This window comes from Lactuca virosa, chromosome 1, assembly GCF_052849685.1.
Source record: "Lactuca virosa cultivar CGN04683 chromosome 1, Lactuca_virosa_CGN04683_v6, whole genome shotgun sequence".
NCBI lineage: Eukaryota > Viridiplantae > Streptophyta > Magnoliopsida > Asterales > Asteraceae > Lactuca > Lactuca virosa.
Genome location: NC_136426.1, coordinates 28,923,349 through 28,931,010, shown reverse-complemented (window position 1 = coordinate 28,931,010; position 7,662 = coordinate 28,923,349). Strand labels below are relative to the sequence as shown.

Genomic DNA, 7,662 nt, shown 5'->3' with positions numbered 1-7,662 from the left:
CAGTTCAATACCACAGGCTAGTGTATATAATTCTTGTCTGTCTTTGCCTGTGAAACCATACATGTGTGTATGCAGCTATTTTTCGTATTTACCTTTTAATCTATACATGCGTGTGGTTGTGTTTTCAATAACAATGATAATATAAAAATTGTTGCAGCAATCAAGTTGTTCAGGATTTTACAGTTTTAGAACCATATTGCCCCTGCACACTGTTTTTATATTAAAAAAAATCAATTTTACAGTTTTAGGACAATATTGCCCCTGCATACTGTTTTTATATTAAAAAAATTCAATTTTTACAGTTTTAGGACAATATTGCCCCTGCACACTGTTTTTATATTAATAAATTTCAACTTATATAGTTTTAGGACGATATTGCCCTTGAACACTGTTTTAATATTAAAAAAAAATAAACATTACATTTTTAGGGTTCTTCCAAGAAACAATAGCCACAGAGAATCTCTTCCAAGAGAAAAATCAAAAAGTTGTCACTTATCTGTTTCTTATCACACCACCAAGCCAAGGTTCCAATCCTTTGATTCCTAGGGTTCTTCCATGTCTGGTTTACATTTTTTTTAATTTAAAGTTATGGATGTAAAATTTTGTCAGTAGAATAAAACTCAACTTTCTTAAACTGATTTATATTGCAGGTAGTGAGTTGTCATGAGAAGTAAGGAACAATCTGGATTTGGGAATTATGTTCAGAACTACTTCAAGCAAATGTAAGTTGCTTAAGACTTTTATAGTACTTAATCTCGATTTGATAAAGAAATGGAAAAGATTTGCAAAAAAAGCCAAGCATGCAAAGAAACGAGGATAATATTTTGATATATCAGTAATGCTAGAAGTGAAGTTCTTAAGGGATGTTCTTTGATACATACAATTATTCATTTTGTGCAGATTTTGGAATGGAGTTGGATTTTCCACTGATAGAATCAGGTGTTGGCTTGGATAATAGGCAAAACAACAACACTCACTAGGCTGATTATATGCTTCAAAGTACATGCTTTGATTTATTGAACCTATTATTTCTGGTTTCAGCTTTCAATCCAACTTTTGAAGCTCAAATTCTAACATCAATTTAAGTTTCAGACACGCTTTTTCATGTGCTTCATATTTAACCGGTAGTTTGACACTTCAATTTATTTAGAGTAAGCTTTTCAAGTTTAGAGTACTTATATTTCTCACTTTGTTTAGAAGAATTTGATTATTAATATAGTTAGAAGATTTGATATCAATGGCCGCGATTAGGTTTTTAATTGTTAAATTAAATAAGTTGTATTGAGATTTCTTTGCCCATTAACTTTCATTGTTAATTTATATAACCTGAACCTTTTACATGTTTCTCCTTTCCTTTCCTATCTCCTTTAACATTAAAAATTATGAATAATGTGAAATTGTTTTTTTTTTTTTTTTTTTCAAATGTAACGGTCTACGAACATCATCGGTTACTTCCCACCATTATCAAATTTTTTACTTCTAGATTTATAATAGTTTTGATGCAGTTGGTGAATTTTTTTTACATATTAATGGTAGCTGGCGATACATTATATATAACACATGATCAGCCAAAGCATCATCAGGTACATATATGTAAATAAAAACCAATATAAATCAAGGGCATTTCCAGTATACATTAAGTGTCAGTATTGATTAAAAATTATTGCATTTGTGGGTAGTTGGGGTCTAAAAGAGGTAAATTTACCAATGTATGTGAAAATGGATCAATTTTGTGTTACATCAGGTTAAAAAGTTTACCTCGAGGACAAGTTATGATGATATTGTCGTACGTAAAGCTGTAAACATTTATACTTGTACTAGGTTGATATAAAATTTTACTATTTAACAATTTTTTTTTAAAAGTTAACATGAATTTATCTATCTTTTCATCCTTTTGCAGTAATGCAACTCATTTTGTAGCCTATAATAATGATTGTGGAGATTCATAATTGCTTTTGGTTTGAAGTAATTAGAGGAATGGAATGTTGCATTCCACTGGAATCAATTTGTTACACTTGATGATTTTGAATGGAACATATTCATTTAGTTGTGTTGATAAGTTTCTTACAATTTCATTTTCCGCTTACGGATCTCCTCAATTTTCCACTCACAACCGATGTCCATCAAATCTTGAGGAATCTTTATGTTTGTGTATTAAATCCAATAATGACCCATCCGCCCCATATCAATCAATAAACAATAATCATTTATTTTCTATACTGTTAACAAATCTATACCCCGCAAAGCGGGGTTCCTCATCTAGTTAGTTATTATATGATACAAGTTCAGATGATATGGTTAGTGGGGTGAATGTCCCTTGATCAAAACATGTGGAAAGTGTATCGTGACTAAAAGTTATATAAATAATCCTATATATACACATAAATAATACAAATGCTACATTTAGAGTATAGTTTAGTTAGGGGTGAGATTTGGAAGAAAAGAAAGAATTGAAGGTCATAGTAGAAACTAGAACCTAGAGGAATCAAATCTTTTGACGGAAAAGTCTGAAACCAACGCAATAATCGGTCGAAGGTGCCTATAAATAAACCACACCTGGGAATTAAATTAAGCCAATAATCATAACGTATATATGTTATGTTAGTTACGATTAAGATACGTATGTAGACACGTTAGAAAAAGTTTGAGCAGTTGAGCTATATAATGACATCGACGAAAACTTAAAACACTGAACACGACGAAGTGGGTAGGTTTGATAGTGTATGAGCCATGGCCCATATACATCAATAAAAATATAATAGATTGGGTCATTGGGATTTGAGGTTTTTACTTCTGTGGACTGAGAGACCGAGACCGACTTTGCTTTTGTTTCAAAAATTAAACAATTTCTTTTTTGTTCTAGTTTAATCGATTGATTAATGTCAACGTTTTGGAAATTACAATTCAAGTCTTGATGTTTCGGAATAAAGGTCGTTCATTTAATTTTTTCCAACTATTTTAAAGTCCTTCGTAAAGAGGAAATCAAATTCATGTAATATATTTCGAAGTGTCCTTAAATACTTTATTGGAGTGAAAATCAACTTTGTGCTCTTAAATCTCCAATCTAACACATCACGTGGTCAACACATGCACGATCATTATTAAATAGTTTGCAGATAAGATCATTATTAGATTATGATTTATGACCCCTTTGACGGGTTACCAACCCTTGTATATTTAATAAGAATCTTTAGAACCTATCAACATCGACATATATTATCCTATGGCGATGGCGATGGCGATATAAACTATTTAACTTAATTTATATATGGGTTATACATCCATCAATCATATTAGGATATACACTAATACACCGAAAATAATTACACTTTGCATGTATTATATCACCACAAAAGATTCTTAAAATACAATTTATAAAAAAGAGAGAACGATTCACTTCAAAAGTTGTGTTTATTTTATTATTTACTAATACTATTATATTCCTCAAGACCACATACAAACGTCTGTATACTTACACACCTCCATATTAAGACATGTCAAAAAGTCAAACCCCCACAACAAAGTCCATAAAAAGTCAAAACTGACAAGAACCCCCCACACGTAAATTGTTCCTGACGCTTACCCTTGACACTTTCCTAGTAGCCAAAGCGGGGCCCACAAGCTCCCGAAACTTGTCAAGAAAATCCCACCATTCCCCTTCTTCCATTTCCCCCACCTTCACAAAACTCGCCGGCGTCCCCACCAACTCCTCCGCACTACTCCGGACACCCACAACCTCCGCCCCCCTCACCCGCCCATTCCCACCACCTTTCTTCCTTAAACCCCATTGCATGCAAGAAAAAGATTTGTTCTTTGAATCATTATCCACCACTTCTCTCATTGCTTCTAAACATATAACTTCAAGCTCACTCGGTTCTTGATCTTTACATCTAAATTCCCGACTCATCATCTCTCCTATCTCCGCCAAACACAGCCCAAAAGCCGCTGCTTCCTTTAGGAAAACCGTACAAAGTGTCAAAACCCGCAAACACGCCTCCCGGATCATCGGTAATTCCGTTCTTAGCATCTCGGAATCACGACCGGCATCGAGGGATTGTATATATTCAAGTTCGGAATCCGAGAACGGAATTGACGATTGCGGCCAATGAATCCATTCAAAATACGGGTCTTCCAAACATTCCGGAAGACAAAGTCCGTGATCGATCGGAATCAGCTCCACCTCACCAAAATTCCCATCATTCACCTTTCTAACAAGCAAATTTCCCGCATGTCGATCAGTGTTCAAGATTCTAACATCCAAGATTCCGATTCTATGTACATCAGAGATAGAGAAACTTGAAGCTCCATGATCACTCGCATCAAAATCATGTGGGATGAATTGCTGGAGAGATGCAATCTTGCTAACGTTAACGTTAACGTTAACTCTTTTCTTGTTTTGAATCTTGCTTCCATTTACAGAGTCGTTGAGGTTGAAAATTGAGTGGGTGATTTTTACCAAAGACGTTAAGGGCACTCCGGCGAAATGGTCATGATCTAGAAGATAAGCCGCCACTTCCCGGAATCCGGTTTCCCCGACCCGTACGGATTGTTTAAAACCCGGTTGCCCTAGAAGTTTTCCGGTGAACCCTTTAGGGTTGTTCGGTGCAAACGGCTCTTCATCTGTGGGTTTTACAATCGCGATACTTTGACCTTTGATGTTTCTGAAAATATACGCGCCACCTAATCCGCCGTTTACAGTAATCGGGTCGATTTCGTTTGTCAAAGCTGTAATGATTTCTTCCACGAGCTGATTTGTTTTGGTGAAATGGGTAGAACGGGTGTTAAGACCAATGATCTCGATAATACCACTTTGATCTTTTTGTTGGAGGGATCTTGGTGTTTGTAACAGACATGGAGTTGAAGAGCTTCGGTGGATTAAGTTTTTGGTGAGAAAAAGGGCGGAATCGTGTTTTATGGAGGAAAGATCGTGGTTTAAAACCTTGTCACCGAAGGTTAATGAAGTTTGATCTGTTGGGTGGTTTAGGGTTAACTGCATTCTTCTTTTTAGCGTATGGGCGTTGTCGTTTCTTTCTAATTCCATTCCTACGACACATCCGTTTTCAGTTTGGATAAAAACACGTCTTTTGTTGGGAGGTTTTTGGTTGAATCTTTTATCTCCTTCATAATCAGCATGGAGAGGACCATTGAGAAGGGTCACTGGCATTTTGAGAACCTTTAATGGTGCTGGGAGTGAAGGAGAAAACAAGATTCTGATCAGGTCACATTGGGTAGTAATCAACCCAATTAGACTTGTAGCAAGTTAACTACATCGGAAAGGTTATTTCAAATTTCCTCAACAATCTGACATGCGAAATCTGCAAGAAAAATTATTACATTGAAATGATGCATTTCATAAACAGATATGAACATATGATCTTATTTACAATGACATATATTGCGTATGCAAGTATCTAAAGGTTCAGAATATTTAATTGCAACTTCAATGAAACAGGAACTTCAAGCAAAAAGAAAGATTGTCAAAAACAATTCAGAATCTGAATCAGGAGAAGAAGAAATCAAAAGGGGAAAAGAAATGAAAGAACTGATGAAAGGAGTTACATCTATAATGATAGAGAAGAAGAACAATTGTCATCATACGATATTTCATTTTCCACGATCACAAGCATAAAATAACTTGTATCTATATCATGATCAAATTCACGAACAAAGGATGAAATTTAGAAATTGTCGAATTCCAACACGCACTCACAAGGTACAAATAATCACTCAGAACGATGAATTCGTTCCAAGATCAAATACAGAAATTGTGTTCGTAACTAAAAGTTGCGTTAAGTATAAAAAGAGTAAATAAATCATAAATTTTGTACAAACTCAAACGCAGAGAGATTAAAACGAGTTTTAGTTTGATTATAAACACACGACAACGGTCTTGTTCTTCAAATTTTCAAACCGTTCTGATCACTGTATAAGCCCCCTTTCATTTCTCTGATCAACCAAACACAATTGATCAAATTCACGAAACATTTACCAATAAATCATAACAGAAAGGCAAATTAACAACGGAACTTCAAGATTCAATACGAAAAACCGAAAGAAAATCACATTATCAATCAAATTGATCAAAGAAAAAGAACTAACAGGTAACGCGAAGGATCTGAATCTGATTGTTGAGTACGAGTGAACCGATGAGAGATCGGGGAGCATGAAAATGATGAACAGAAAAGAAGATTCAACGGCTCGGAAAACCGCCCTTGTAATTCTTCTTTTCTTCTTCTCCCTCCCTCCCTGTTTCTCGAATCCCCCCAATGATGTACGGATTAGCTTTATTTCTTATAAACAGTTAAAGCGGAAATACGTACTTTTTACCATTTTAGCCCCTAAACTTCAATTAAACGGTTCATTTAACCCCAAGTATTATATACAAGTTCAATTAAGTCCTTGTCTACTTTTGAAGGGGAATTATGAAGTAAACACTTATTTACCACTATAGCCCTATGCTATGATGAAATGGTTGAATTAACGCTAAGTATCATATAAATATGGAAATTGAGTAATCTATCATTTTAACAAAAATATTCAACTTTTTTTTTTTTTGTAAAATGACCATTTGCTCCGGAACATAACATTCCGGAGTTGTGGTCTTCGTTCCGGAGTACCTATTCTGGAATTTCTACTCTGGATTATAACCTCAGTCTTTTTTTATTTTCGTCTTATATATATATATATATATATATATATATATATATATATATATATATATATATATATATATATATATATATATATATATATGCTTAGAACCTTACCTTCAATCAAGTAATTCGTAATTATCTCTTATAAAACTACTTGAAAATGAGTTTCTCAGATAGTCAGCACGAAGAAAGCTTTAACAACCTACATGTTTACCTTCACAACCTCAGGCGAACCAACACGCATACTTACACTCACATCAAAACTGATTTGATGGATCGTTTCGAAGCGTGTTTTGTGGCTATTGGATGGGTGGTATATTTGCTTTTTGCACTTTTCTATTTTTTCTTTAAAATATATAATGTTTCTACATCTAAATTAATTCATTTTTTTCCTAAAAAAATACATATCCATATATTCATAGGTTGATTCTTGTCTGTCATCTTCATAGATAGTGTCCCTCTTAGAGAGGATTACCTAAAAACAATGTTTGTAGCGGTTGCTATCGACGGGAACAGCCAGACCCTCCCTATAGCATTTGGTCTGGCCGTGGAAAATAATCTATACTGTTGTTCTGGTTCCTTTTTAGGTTAAGATAAGCTCTCAGACAGGATAGAGAAGTATCGTTCATAACAAATATGGACGATGTTGTTAGTTCTTGCATAGAGCATGTATTCCCTTATTCTTATCATGGTTATACTTCTAAAAGTGTGTTCAAGTATATGTGCACTTCCATGTAGGTCTCAATTAGTTCGAAACCATTATCAATCAATTTGACTCGATCTTTTATTGTTGTAGTTGTCCTACGTGTTTCTTCGATAATGTCCATTGTGTTCACAAATTGTCGTATATCTTCAGACATGGTAAAATGAGCATTTGCATGTTATACAATGCTACTTTTCTCTGAATGGGATTTCCAGTATTATTATTTGTTGTTTAGCACATTGATAATCACGAATCATTTCTAATGCAGTCGTATCAACAAGAAGTCGTTGCTCGTTTTCAAGATGT

The 7,662-nt window shown here is 34.3% G+C and overlaps 1 long non-coding RNA gene and 1 pseudogene across 3 annotated transcripts; one reads left to right on the top strand and one right to left on the bottom strand.

Annotated features, from left to right (window-relative positions):
* Positions 1–453: 453 nt before the first annotated feature.
* Positions 454–1,166, top strand: LOC145104203 (uncharacterized). Of its 2 annotated transcripts, none has more exons than XR_013707031.1 (3): positions 454–524; positions 651–722; positions 901–1,166. It is a non-coding gene; the product is annotated as an uncharacterized LOC145104203 (long non-coding RNA). The 2 variants fall into 2 exon arrangements; XR_013707032.1 differs by having other exon boundaries at positions 460–562.
* A 2,226-nt stretch (positions 1,167–3,392) lies between these two features.
* LOC145160498 (phosphatidylinositol 4-kinase gamma 6 pseudogene) lies at positions 3,393–6,258 on the bottom strand (annotated as a pseudogene). Its single transcript, XR_013738134.1, has 2 exons — positions 6,100–6,258; positions 3,393–5,315 (listed from the first exon to the last, which is right to left on the bottom strand). The product of XR_013738134.1 is annotated as a phosphatidylinositol 4-kinase gamma 6 pseudogene (transcript).
* Between the last annotated feature and the right edge of the window lie 1,404 nt (positions 6,259–7,662).